The 14,763-nt window shown below is 49.5% G+C and overlaps 1 long non-coding RNA gene across 1 annotated transcript in view; it reads left to right on the top strand.

Moving 5' to 3' along the window:
* Positions 1-14,763, top strand: part of LOC309847414 — a 313,317-nt gene that overhangs the window by 142,405 nt on the left and 156,149 nt on the right. The window lies entirely within an intron of this gene.

Below are 14,763 nucleotides of genomic sequence, written 5' to 3'. Positions count from 1 at the left end.
GTCTGGCCCTGCACAGAGCCCCGCTGTCTGCCTCAATGGGCTCCTTGTCCTCAGCCGGAAACTCTCACCCGCCCTCCCCGCTGGGCTGAGGGAGGCTGAGGGGGCGGGGGAAGAGAGGAGGGAGCATGCCTGGCCCTGAGCCCTAGCTGGCCTGGCAGGCAGTCTCTACTCTGGCCCAGCCTTCTATCTGTGACCATTTGCACTCCCTCACCCCCAGGGTCTTCATGGCTTCTGGCCCTCCAGCAGGTCTCCCAAGTGACCTTCCTGGGCTACAAAAGCCTTATCTTTCTAGGGTACCCATTGACTTCTGTCCATCTGGGTTCCTCCCATCCCCCTGCCTCTGCCCAGCAGGTCTCTTTCCATCTGGATGCCCAGCAGTTTCAATCAGGAGATTCTGCCAAGATCCTCCAATCATCTCCCCAGCCCCCCTGGCCCCCTCCCCTGCAACCCCCAGCGTAGCATAGGGTCTGACCACGCTGGCAGCTCAGGGATCTTGCCCTGCAAGTCTCTTGACTTCTGGCCAGATACCACACTAATGTCAACTTCAGTGACCCATACAGTGGCTCAGCCACCTGAGTGGAGATGGCCTCATGCCATGGGCGGGACATCTGATGTGGCTTGCATGGACATCGTCCCGGCATTTGGCCTGGTCGGGCTGCACATGGAACACAGGCTTCCCTCTGGCCAGCCAGGCACCCTCCCAGCCGTGGCCCTGTGGCTGGCTGCCTCTATTGCTGCTGGGGTTGAGAACATGGGCTTAAGGTTGCCCAGGAGGGACTGATGCCCAGCTGGGCCCAGCAAACGCAGAGCAGTGACCGAGGATGGTGGGGGAGGGTGGTGCCGTGGTTGAGGCCACAGTCTGGCTCTGTACCCCCTACTCCCCAGGGAAGCCCACGTTGATACTCCCTGGCCCCCAAAACGTAGCTCTTAGCCCTCCCCTCCCAGCAGTCTGGGTCAGCACAGTGTAGGGGTGACCTGAGTGGTCACATAGATGGGGTCTTTCCTGGGGCCAGGAACCCGCCAGGGGCCCAAGACGGGAGCCCCTCAGAGTGGGTGCCTCACAGAGAAGGGTCATCCCCCATACAGCAGCCAGCCTCTGCCACCCGCCCCCACTGCGGGCAGGATGCTGTGGCCTGGAGGCCAGGCAGGAACCAGGCCAAGAAAGTTACCAGGATGATCCCGGTAGCCGCTGGGGGAGACAACTGCCAGGACCCCTCAACAAACTGCCCCCCCCAACGCGCGCGCGCGCGCGCACACACACACACACACACACACAGACGTTTCTTCCCCACCCCCTCAGGCCTGCCGGCAGTGCCAGCTTCCAAGGAAGGCGCCACAGAAGGGAACCGCGGCTGCTGGAACCTCTGTTGCCATGGGGATGGGGACCACAGGACCCACATCTGGTAGCGATTGAGGAGGAAAAATTATGAGTCGTGGAAAACGCAAATATTTTTTGTAGCACAGAGCACAAAGGAGCGGGAGGAATGTGGGTCTGGAGAAGGCCCGAGCCAGGCTGGGTTTCAGATGGGGACGCAGTTCACATCACAGAGAGACCAAGCTACAAACACATACCCCGCCACACACACACAAATACCAAGACAAACACGCGCACCATGACACATATGCACACACAGCAAGACCTGAAGAAACAGACATTCATCTGCCAGTACACACACACACACAGACACACACACAGCCCACAGGAAGACAAGAAAGCACACTCCCCCCTGGAAGTCCCAACCATGAAATCCAGCCAAGGCACAGAAGTAGAAAGAGACTCAGTCCACAATGTATACACCATGAGAAACGGGAGCACCAAGACAGAGACACCGCAACTCACACATACATCCTAAGAAACTACCAGGCACACAACCCTGTAACACCAAAACACTCGCCACCAACTTATGGAAGCGTTGAGAGAGACACACACCGCCAGATCCACAGAAGCACCGAGAGACACTCCCTCAGCAATGGCATACACCCTCCACCAGCAGCACCCAGGGGGACGCGTGCCAAGACACAGATACACACACCACCACCAAACAGAAACACGGTGACACACACACAAATTGCAACACACACGCAACTCACACAACCAATGAGAGGTACACCTTATAAACACACACATCACTGGATACCGGCAAACACAGAGACAGACCCACCAAGAAAAACGCACACCCGACAGCAAACAGACACACGGGAGTAGACAGAGAGCCTCTAACAGCCATCCATAGCCCCCCAGCCCCAACTAGACACCACACACACAGACACACAAACACTCAGGCACAAAAACCCGCTCCTCTAGAAACAGATATGAGACCCTCTCACATCCGGCAAACACACAAGCACACAATCAGACACACAGAACATCAGGACAGACTGAGCCCCGGCTCCAGAAAAGCAAGGATGTTTAAGAAATCCCATCCTGTACTCCGAGAATGGCTTACTCTAAAAGTCCACTTTGCCCTTGTACATGCAACACCCTCCCACTCTTCCTCATGACTCCTCGTCTACCTGCTTCTAGAAAAACCCAAGCCCCGTTCATTCCCTGTGGACATTCCTCGTCAGCGAACTTTCTTCTTGTTGCTGTAGCTTGAATGAAATTGTCTCTCTCATGGTCTAAGACATTCCCCCCCTACCCTCAAGGTTCTGGTGCCCTGACTGGTGCAGACTGGAGAGACTTAGGATCCCTCGTGTGCCACTGTTGACCAGCAGTCCAAATGCCAAAGGGACCCCCGCTCTGGTCTCACGCTCTCTGGGCTCAGGTCCATTGGAAGCACACCAAGAATTTGATTTTGATTCCTTTTTGAGGACTTCATTGATTTTGGGTGCCAGATTCCTTCCGTTTCATGATCTGACCAGTTGGTTTTGTTTCTGCTACTCTTTCCTGTTTGTCTATTTGTTTTGAGCCGAAGTCCATTAAAAGTTTGTATCCGCTGGGAAGACAATTTGGAAATGTGGCCAGTCGTAGATGGAGAGAGTTGTCTTGAAGGTTTTCTTAAGGGCAGTCAGAGAGGCTGTGATAAGAAGAGGTAAGCGAACAGGTGCTTGTGACACACCCAGCAGCTAGTGTGCTTTCGGGAGGCTTGCCCACATGCTTGGCAATGCCTCCCAAGAGGTCAGAGGTGGACAGGGTGGAGTGAGGAGAGTAGAGGCTTGGCGGCACAGCAAGAGTTGAAAAGTAGGTGAAGGTGTCTGCAGAGGTCAGGGCCTACGCAGAGGAGGGGCGGGGAGGAAGAACATTTAGGGGGAGGAGACATCTGATGGGGCACAGGGGAGCATGGATGGGACATTTGGGGTGATCATCAGGAACAGTTCATCTTTGGGTGACATCAGTGTAGGAGGAGTGCAGCTGCAGAGCTGAAGTCACCTGGTTTAGTCAAGAAGGGGGTCAGTGTCACTACAGTTAACATGTGGGAACAACTCGAGTGTCCATCGATGGATAAGTGAATAAACAAAACGTGTTCCAGCCACACAACAGAAAGTTATTTGGCTTTAAAAACGGAAGTTCTTGGGGCCCCTGGGTGGCTCAGTGGGTTGGGCCTCTGCCTTTGGCCTAGGTCATAATCTCAGGGTCTTGGGATTGAGCCCTGAATTGGGCTCTCTGCTCAGCAGGGAGCCTGCTTCTCTCTCTCTCTCTCTCTTTGCCTGTCTCTCTGCCTACTTGTGATCTCTCTCCGTCAAATAAATAAAATCCTCATAAAAAATAAGTAAATAAAAACGAAAGTTCTAGGGCACCTGGGTGGCTCAGTGGGTTAAAGCCTCTGCCTTCGGCTTAGGTCATGATCTCAGGGTCCTGGGATCAAGCCCTGCATCAGGCTCTCTGCTCAGCAGAAAGCCTGCTTCCCTTCCTCTCTCTCTGACTGCCTCTCCGCCTAACTGTGATCTCTGTCTGTCAAATAAATAAATAAAATCTATATGAGGCACCAAGAGTAGTCAAATTCATAAAGATAGAATATGGTGATGAAGGGGCTGGAGAAAGGGAGAATAAGGAGTTGTTTCGTGGGGACAGAGTTCCACAGTTCTTTTGGTATTTATTTATTTATTTATTTATTTACTTACTTATGTGTGAAAGAGAACATGGGCAGGGGGAGGGGCAGCGGAAGAGGGAAAATCAGACTCTTGGCTGAGCAGGTAGCACGATGTGGGGCTCCATCCCTGGAACCCTAAGATCATGGCCTCCACAGAAGGCAGATGCTTAACCTACTAAGCCTCCCAGGTGCCTTCCAGTGGCTTTTTACTCCACTTCATTTTTTTAAAATATTTTTTTAAATTTTTAAGTAATCACACCCAATGTGGGTCTCAAACCCACAATCCCAAGATCAAGAGTCACACACTCCAGTGACTGGGCCAGCCACGTGCCCCTGTTCCACTTCGAGTTAAAACTTCGATGTTCATCTATTTGTGATTATGCCAGTATTAACAAACAAACAAAAAAAGCCAATGCATTTGCTTAAGAATATTATTGACAGAGTTCAGCTGATTAGAGTTAATGATAATTTCTTACAGCCATGGAACTTTCATTCAGTCAGGAATTCAAGGATGCCAGAAATTATGTTGAATTAGATGTTCAGCATTTTGGCCTTCCAAGACCAAGTTCAGAGCTAAGTGGTAGAACATGGTTTAATAATAGAAAGACAAAGTACAGACTTAGTCCTTCAGTTTTCTGTATACCATAATAGATTAAAATTAATATTTTATTGGTCAAATATTTCAGAGGGTTTTCCTTTCCACCTTGATCTGCTTTCTTTTGAAAATAGACTTTAATTTTTAGAGCAGTTTTAGGTTCACAGCAAAACTGAGCAGAAGGTACAGAGATTTCCCATATATTCCCTGCCCCACAGTCTCCCCCAATAGCAACAACCCCCACTAAACAGGACATGTGTTATAATGATAGACCTACACTGACACCCAGAGACCACGCTTTATGTTAGGGCTCACTATTTTTTTTTTTTAAGATTATTTATTTATTTATTTATTTGACAGACAGAAATCACGAGTAGACAGAGAGGCAGTCCGGCGGGGCGGGGGGGGACAGGCTCGCTGTGGAGCAGAGAGCCCGATGTGGGGCTCAATCCCAGGACCCTGGGATCATGACCTGAGCCGAAGGCAGAGGCTTTAACCCACTGAGCCACCAAGGCACCCCTCTTTTTTTTTTTTCTTTAAGATTTATTTATTTTTAAAGATTTTATTTATTTATTTGAGAGAGAGATGGTGATAAAGATAGCAAGAGATAGCACAAGCAGGGAGGAGAGGGAAAGCAGGGTCCTGCTGAGCAGGCAGCCTGATGGGGGTCCTGGAATCATGACCTGAGCTGAAGGCAGTCACTTAACGACTGAGCCCCCAGGCGCCCCTTGGGCTCCCTCTTGATGTTGCACATTGTATGGCTGTGGACAAAAATATAATGACATATATTCGCCACTAGAGTATCACATAGAGTATTTTTCACTGCCCTCAAAATCCTCTGTGCTCCGGCTCTTCATCCTGCCTCCCCCTAACCCCTGGCAACCACTGGTCTTTTAACTGTCTCCACAGTTTTGCCTTTTCCAGAGTGTCCTATAGTTAGTTAATCTTTTCAGGTTGTCTTCTTTTGCTTAGTAATATGCATTTAAGATTCCTCCATGTCTTTTCATGGCTTGATAGCTCCTCTTTCTTTTTTTTAAAATTTAGTGCTGAATAATATTCCATTGCCGGAGGTGCAGCAGTTTACTTGACCATTCTCCTACTGGAGCACATCTTGGTTGCTTCTCATGGCTTTTTTTTTTAATGGTCTGACATGCATTTTGAGAGGCGAAGTGTGAGCCTGGGGCATTCATTCAAGAGACTTAACAATGGCCATTCCAAGGACATGTATTGCCATGTTCTGTCAGGTGGACTCCTAGGTGAATTTAGAACAACTATTGGGACCAGCTTCCAGGCTGCTAAGGGGTGGAGGTGGAAATGGACCGATGGTGCCACCTAGTGGCTGATTGTGGCAGTCCAGTGACAAGCCCAAACAGGTTGAGCGCAGCTGCTGTGGTGTTGCCAGGTGGGGCCGCCACAATGAGATGCGGTGTCCTGGGCCCAGATTATTACTAAATTGGGCTGTTAAATGGAGAAAGAGCGGGACTTTCTCTCAATACACCTTATGTAATGTGTCTCATCCTTGAAGTCCCTGTTTTGAAGAAGATTGGGCCATATTAAGCAATTTTAAGGGCCTAGGCAAATCCTCAGGTCCAATCTGGTAAGGTTACTAGTAAGGGGCAAATTTTCTATTTTATTCCAATTAGAACTTCCATCCCATAATGGGGAATCCTGGGGGAAAGGAAGCCGGAATCACTGGAATAATAAGGTAGCTTGTTCACCTTCAGTTTTATGTGTGATCATGTCCTAGAGGACATAAGGAATTTCGGCTTTAAATTCAGTGGGATCTGCAGGAACAGTAGCAGTTAAGACCAAAAAAATTGCTTCATGCGCGCAGAGCAACAGGCCACCATGTTTGTATGGCACAATTGTCTCCTGCGGTGGCCAGGGCCCAGGGGCTTGCTGTGTCCTTAACAAGGCTGGAGTGGTTGCCTGATTCAGGGGCCACAATGGGGGTCCTACTCCTTGAAGATTTGGGTTTGGGCAGAGAAAAACAGATGTCTTTATAAGTTGTTTTAAGAGAACCTAGGGGCACCTGGGTGGCTCAGTTTCTGCCTTCGGCTCAGGTCATGTTCCCAGGGTCCTGGGATTGAGCCCCGCGTTAGGCTCTCTGCTCAGCGGGGAGCCTGCTTCCTCCTGTCTCTGCCTGCCTCTCTGCCTGCTTGTGATCTCTGCCTGTCAAATAAATGAAAAAAATCTGAAAAAAAAAAAAAAAAAAAAAAAGAGAGAGAGAGAGAGAGCCTGGAGCTCCTGGGGTCTTTTTCTTGTGTGTTTTTGTTTGTTTGTTTGTTTTGTTTTGTTTTTAAATAAAGATCTTTTCTTTTTTAAAGTAGGCTCCATGCCCCGAGTGGAGCCCAGCTCAGGGCCTGAACTCATGACTCTGAGATCAAGACCTGAGCACAGAGATCGAGAGTTGGATGCTTAACTGTCTGAGCCAGCCAGGCACCCCCATCCTGGCGTCTTGCCTGAAATCTGATTATTGGGGAAACCTATGTTGGAAAGTTGCCAGTACCAGGTGTGGTACTTCGGGGCAGGCATAGAAATTCTGAAATGGACTCTTTCCTTGGTTGGAGGGTTTGGTGCCATGGGATGAGAAGACCAAGTCTTGGGGCATTCTTCAGTGACCCCAGGCTGCTTGGGGCCTCATTAGGAGTGGTCATCGACTTAGCAACAGGAGCTCTGAGGCCTTCGAGACCCTTCCTTGAGAAATAACTGCTAGGCATCTGTGTTGAGAACATTTCTTCTCCAGCATCTTTGGGATCGGTCCATTTCATCCGCCATACTTTCCCATCTTGACCTCCAAATGTAGGCCGTTGGTCCAGAGGGGGATTTGTCAGGCTGCAGTCCAGGGGCCGAATCGGGCTGGTTGCATGTTTTCAAAATAGAGGTTGACTGAACACACATGTGCGTAAGCACGTGCACACACACATGCACACACATGCACACATGCACACACAGTATCTGCTCAACAGTGCTTGGGCTCCCAGTAAAATCATGTACCCCTTGAAATATGCTGGGTTGTTTCAATAATTGGCATCCCCTCCCCAAAGTACCCACAGGGTGAGGACACGCACATCAATGGTTGCAACAGTAGGGTGGGCCGGTTTCCGGGGTGCACCCATTCGATCAAGCAAGGGAAGTGCCAAGGTCATGGCCACAAACACTGGGAAGGGTGGCCAAGACGCGTCCGTTTCTGTGAGTCTAGTGGATCCCATATAATAAATTACTAGTTTGGCGTGTGGTCATGAGATTTGCTAGCCAGTCAGGGCACCTTGGCTGCGGTTAAAGTTACTACCAGTATAAAATGCAGGTGCTGGGCACGTGGGTGGCTCAGTTGGTTGAGTGGCTGCATTCAGCTCAGGTCATGATCCTGGAGTCCTGGGACTGAGCTCTGCATCAGGCTCCCTGCTGAGCAGGGGGTCTGCTTCTCCCTCTGACCTTCCCCCTCTCATGGTCATTCTCTCTCAAATAAACAAATAAAATCTTAAAAAAAAAAAAAAAAAAGCAAGTGCAGAAGCCAGGCAGTGCTCTTTTCTTGGTCTAAATCCAAAATTGTTTATTAAATGTTGAAAATTGGATGGAATCCAATCACAGACCTCTGTTTCAGTTCTTCCTTCTGTGACAGGGAAACTGAAGGACTCCACAAGAACCTGCTTTTTGCTCCCAGTTCCTGCTTCTATTCTTGCTGGGACCTGCAACCGCACTTGACACAGGCCTCAGAATACAAATAGTGTATGTCCTTGTAAGGGACAAGGCGTTCACGATTTCTCCAGAAAAGATAACGTCTAAGGATGGACCAGGTGAGAATGATCAGACAAAGCCATCACCTGTGTGTTCCAGACCACCAGTGCTCGACATCTCGTCGCCAAGACCCCCTAGATCCGAGAAATAACACCCGGGCCCTTGTGTTTGTTCTAACAAGTTCCTGGATGCCTGAGAAGACTCACGCTTCGGACCATGATTTGCCAAAAAAAAAAAAAAAGGTCCCAGACCCCAAAGAAAGATGAGGCTTGTGCTTCTTTCCGTCCCTCGTCTCCCAGATGCTCCGTCTCTATGTGCGCTCTCTTTATCTTCAATAATTTGGCTCTTATCTCCTGCTGGCTTGTATTTGATTTCCATCCTGCGTGAAGCCAGGACCCTCTCGGCGGCTGGTCCAAGGGCCCCCTGTGGGTTCTCGGACCCAGCCTGCTGGCAAAATTTCTCCCCTTGCACAATGTGTGTGTGGTCTTAGGATATACTTAAGACATACCCTGTAGCTTCTACAGTTCCCTTAGGATGTGCTCATGGTTGTGGGCTGCCTCTTGCAGGCAGTATCACCAGTGGCAGGGCACTCCCTCCACCAACGGGGATTCCTTCCTTGTTGACTTTAAGGGCCCAGGCCTAACCTGGGAACCGAGATGCCCTTTAGCCCGATTCATAAATGTTGGTCCATTTTACAATGATCTCCATTGGGTTATGGTGTCATCAGGCCCTTTAGAAAGGCCTTCAGGTGAAGTTTTTTTAAAAAATAGAATTTTTAAAAAATATTTTCTTTATTTATTTGACAGAGATCACAAGTAGGCAGAGAGGCAGGCAGAGAGAGAAAGGGAGAAGCAGGCTCCCCGCTGAGCAGAGAGCCCAATACGGGGCTCGATCCCAGGACCCCAGGATCATGACCCGAGCTGAAGGCAGAGGCTTTAACCCACTGAGCCACTCAGGTGCCCCAAAATAGAATTTATTTTATTTTATTAAAGATTTTATGTCGTGATCTCAGGGTTGTAAGATTGAGCCCCATGGCCACTCTGGGTCAGGCTCTGTGCTTGGCTTGGAGGCTGCTTGAGATTCTCTCCCTCTGCCCCTCCCCCTGCTCTCTCTCTCTCTCAAATAAATAAATACATTTTTAACAAATATTTTTAGGGGTGCCTGAGAGGCTCTGATGGTTAAGCATCTGCCTTTGGCTCAGGTCATGATCTCCAGGCCCTGGGATGGAGCTCCACGTCAGGGTCCCGGCTCAGTGGGAGGTCTGCTTCTCCCTCTCCCTTTGCCTTTCCCCGTGCTTGTGTACGTGCCATCTCTCTAATGAATAAATAAAATCTTTTAAAAAATATTTTTTTAAGATTTTTTAATTTATTTATTTGACAGAAAGAGATCACAAGTAGGCAGAGAGGCAAGAAGAGAGAGAGAGGAGGAAGCAGGCTCCCTGCTGAGCAGAGAGCCCGATGTGGGACTCGATCCCAGGACCCTGAGATCATGACCTGAACCAAAGGCAGCGGCTTAACCCACTGAGCCACCCAGGCGCCCTAAAAAATATTTTTAATAACATCACTCAGATATTTGAGCCAAGAACACCCGCCGACATTTCTCCTGGCTGCTGCTGCTGGTCTTGGGGAGGGAATATACAAAGTCTTCGAAGGCCTTTTCATCCTCACTCCAGCTTTCTGGATAAGCTTATGGCTCTTTATATTTGAACAAATTCAGCCTCAGTCAATAACGAGAGATGGCATATTCATTCATTGATGAGACATGAAGCTTCTGAGTGTTTTTTCCAACTCTGTCAAGCAATGACCTTGGTTCTGACACTCTCTTCCTGGAAGTAGTGTCAGATCCCACAGGTTAAGGGCTCAATCCTATCAGGGGGCTCAGTCTTGCCCCCTGCCCTTATCTCAGATGCCAATCATGAATCCGGTTATTACCTGGACTTCTGATCGAGGTTGCTGCAGCCCCTTCCCTGGGTTGGGTCAATTTGCTAGAGCAGCTTATAGGACTCAGGAAAATCTTTTCTAGATTACTGGTTTATTATAAATGGATATAACTCGGGGACAGCTAGATGGAAGAGATGCACAGGGCGAGGTCTGGGGAAAGGGCACAGAGCCTCCAGGCCCTCTGGACTGTGCTGCTCTCTCCCAAATCTCTATGGCTTCCTCAGCTGGAAGCTCTCTGAATCCCGTCCTTTGAGGTTTTTATAACGGTTTTATTACCTAAGCATGATTGATTAAATCATGGACCTTTGGTGATTGAACTCAATCTCCAGGTTCTCTTCCCTCCCAGAAGGCTGGGAGGTGGAATGGAAAGTTCCAGCCCTGTCGTCTTATGGTTGGTTCCCCTGGCAACCAGCCCTCATCTTTAGATCACCTCAATAACATAAGACACCTTTATGGTCCTCATTTCTTAGGAAATTCCTAGAAACACAGCCTTAGAAGCCTTGTACCTGGACAGGGAACAAAGACCGACTATGTATTTCTTACTATAAATCACTTGTGGCGCTTGGGTGGCTCAGTGGGTTAAGCGGCTGACTCTTTATTTCAGCCCAGGTCATGATCTTGGGGTCCTGCGATCGAGCCCCTCTTTGGGCTCTGAGTTCAACTGAGAACCTTCAGGACTCTCTCTCTCCCTCTGTCCCTCCCCACCCCTTGCTCACACACTCTGTCTCAAATAAATAAATCATTTTAAAAAATTACAGTATCATCATCAGAAGTGAATTGAAATAGAGCCTGACTCCATTTTTGATGTCTTGCTGCTGACAGCAGTCAAGATTCACCTTCCCTTCTGCCCTACATCAGGGCCCGCTGATACAAAGGCACTCCTGTTCCCTCCTGTCCCTGTGGAACATTAAACCTTGGGACCAACCCCCACACCCCCACTTGGGAACTTGCCCTAGTGCCCCTGCCCCGGCCAATATGAAGGTCCCATGCTCCCTCGGTGGGAGGGGCTTATGCCTGCTACCTCTTCTCCACGAATCCCTTGCGTGATGAACAAGCTTTCTTTCAAATGTTCCTGTTGTGTGTGACATCACCGGTATCCACATCTGGCCTATTGATCACGGGTCAGTCCATCAACGCTTTTGTGGGTGACCCCGAAATATTTGCCTCACGGCCGGGATGGTTGAGGCTGGAGCAGCTGGCACCTTCTTAGATCCTTCTTCTCATGCTCTTGGTCATGGAGTACAAACCGCAGCTGGTGGCACGTGGCTCCACCAGGGGTTCTTTATTATAGATTTATGGCCTGAGTCACATTTGGGGGTAAGGTACAAGATTGGGGCCCTCCATGTAGGATTGGGTTGGGGAGGGTTTTGCCTCTGGTAGAAAGGGTCAGGGGAAGGTCTTTTCCTCTGTGAGCATTGGGTGTGTGACTCAAGGGGCAGTGACTCCCGTTCCCATAAGGTGCTGATACCCTGGGCCACCTGGGACCATACAGAGGGCACTGTGAGGACAAGCGGTCCCCAGATGATGTGCTAGGGGCCGCAGTCTTAAGAGAAGTTGGCTCGTTGTGACGCTTTGAGGTCGAAATGCCTTTGCTCTGTGTGTGGAGATCCTGATTCTTAGCACCACAGGTGAAAATGGGCAAGGCATTCCAGGGCACAAACTCTTAGGAGAAATGGACCCATGTGTTTTCCACTGGGCCTTCCTACAGGGCCGGAGGATACCTGGGCAGGAAAGCATTGACCCCGCGGGCCTGGGTTGCTCAGATCCTGCATATCTCACAGAAAGGCCTCTCTTCAGATCATCTCTGAGCCCTTAGACTCTTCTGCGGGTCAAAGTGTTCGTGTGTGCCTGAGGCCTTGGGCTCCATGTCCTGGTTTGACCAGAGAAGTTTACGTCAAGAATGCAATTTATTGTCAATGTGTGTTTTTGCTCTGGAGCGGGAAGGGAAGGCAGGAGCTGGAGTCAAAGAGGCTGGAGTGAGTCATGTGGGCGGCTGTGTGCCCTTGGCCGCTAAGGCTTTGTTGTGCTTCCCTGGTTGGCAGCCTTTGCCCATGTGGTCACGGGGCTGCTGGGAAAGAAGCATGGCCCCGACACAACTCCACTGCGTGCCTGGTTTCTCCTAGCTGTTGCCTCCACCTGCATTTTTCCTTTGCGGATTTGAGTCCGTATCCTTCCACGATAATCAATGGCAACTGCTTTTGAGCCTCGTGCATCCTTCTTTCATATCATCAAGCCTGAGCAGGTCCTGGGGACCCTGACATAACTTGATGGGGATCATTGCAAATGGACGCACAGTGACTATGAGTCCTCTTACAGCTGCAGATAAACATGCGAAAGGGCTTCTCTGCTCCCAGGTTCACCCCGGGGCCAATAAAGCCATGGGGTGATCATTGCCGTTGGGCGCACCCTAATACTGGTGATGTTGATTAGACTCTCTGTAGGATGGTGTAGCCTACCAGCAGCAGGGGAGAGGGCCCCCAGAGCACGCCCCATAACCACCCCAAAATGATTCTGTAAGGCAAGGAAACTGAAATGGAAACAGACATTTCTGACTTGACTCAATTGGAAATTCAAAATTTTATTGAAAGAATGTACACAATTAGAGTATGAAAAGGTGCCAGTTGGCTTTTGTGCCTAAGTGATACTGGCTTGGAATTAACTTTAACTTCTGCTGAGATGGGCTGATTGGCCTGTACATCTGTAGTCCTCAAATGAGTAATTATGGGTCCATGGGACTTACGGACCCAGTGGTGCAATTTGAGTGGTCTCCCGCACTCGGAGGCATGAGCAAGGCATCCTTTTTCTTGTTCTAAAACATATTTGTGGCGTGAAAAATAGCCTACCCTAGTTTTTTTTTTTTTAAAGATTTATTTATTTGTCAGAGAAAGAGAGAGCAGAAGCAAAGAGAGTGGCAAGCAGATGGAGAGGCAGACTCCTCTCTGAGCAAGGAGCCTGATGTGGGACTTGTTCCCAGGGCCCTGGGATCATGACCTGAGCCGAAGGCAGCCACTTAACTGACTGAGCCACCCAGGCATCCCAGCCTACCCTCATTCTATCCCCAACTCCCTCCCCAGCCCTAAACTTAATCGTATTCCCAACCCCTCAAATGCAACCTGAACCACAACCCTACCTGGGGTCTCCTGTCACCTTTCATGGCCTCCATCCTGAGTAGCACAGCCTCTTGGATCTCTGGTGCCACTGTGGCGCGAAGACGGACTGTCTTTTGTTCCACTACCCTCATTCTTAGCTGGTGGTCTCTGCCTGGGGCTCCCACTGGCACTGCCTCCCTGGCGGTAGACCTGCAAGGAGCAAGGCTTGCTGCCAGCACGGGGTTGGAGGGCTGGGCTCCACTGGGACCAAATGGGTGCTCCTGGGCTCTCCCTCCTGTTTTTGTTGGTCACGTCACAGCTTTGGTCAGGATAGGAACAACAGTGTCTTTCTGGAGAGGAGCAACATGAAGAGCTATGGACCCTATATTTTCTTGTTCAAAGTGGAAATTGCTCATTGTCCTAGTTACAAAATAAGTATCTGTTGTTTTAACGAATTCAGATTAAAAGTAAGCCCTAACATCACCCATAAATTGATAGTATCTGGTGCATCTCCTTGCAGACACCCTGTAAATTGGGAGTTTTCCTGGGTTCCATCCCAGTCACCATGCCATGTTCTCCAGGAGGCACCCCATCTCCACTTTTTTTTTCTTTTTTGAGCAAGCAGGAGAACAATCCTAGCAGTGGTGCCTAGCCACTGAGAGGGGCTCAATTTTGGGGCAACCCTTCCTGCTGAGGGCAGGAGGAATTCCTAGCCCAGGTTGTTCACTGCTAGGCAAGATCTGAATGAAATCTTGGGGACGCCTGGGTGGCTGGCTCAGTGGGTTAAATCCTCTGCCTTCAGCTCAGGTCATGATCTCAGGGTCCCGGGATCGAGTCCCGCATCGGGCTCTCTGCTCAGCAGGGAGCCTGCTTCCTCCTCTCTCTCTCTGCCTGAACTCTCTGCTTGCTTACTTGTGATCTCTGTCTGTCAAAGAAATCTTGGGCTCCCTGTTGAACAATTCTGCTTGTTGCACCCAAAGCCCTAGAGAAGTGAGTTCATGTGTAGCAAATGGTAATGCACTCTTGGAGAAAAGGGTTTTAGTAGAGAAGATAGAATGTTAAAAGCCTTTAAAAAAAAAAAGATTTTATTTACCTATTAGAGAGAGAGAGACAGTGAGAGAGAGCATGAGAGGCAAGAAGGCCAGAGGGAGAAGCAGACTTCCTGTGGAGCTGGTAGCCCGATGTAGGACTTGATCCCGGGACTCTGGGATCGTGACCTGAGCTGAAGACAGTTGCTTAACCAACTGAGCCGCCCAGGCGCCCATTAAAAAGTCTTTTTATAAATCCAATTATATCTCCATAATAAGGTAGGAAACCCATATAATCATTTTTGAGGTATGCCAAGAAGGTGTTTGGTAAAAATCAGTATC

This window comes from Mustela nivalis (assembly GCF_964662115.1).
Source record: "Mustela nivalis genome assembly, chromosome: 14".
Classification (NCBI taxonomy): domain Eukaryota; kingdom Metazoa; phylum Chordata; class Mammalia; order Carnivora; family Mustelidae; genus Mustela; species Mustela nivalis.
The sequence above is the reverse complement of the archived record's forward strand: the minus strand, read 5'-3'. Positions and strand labels throughout refer to the sequence as shown.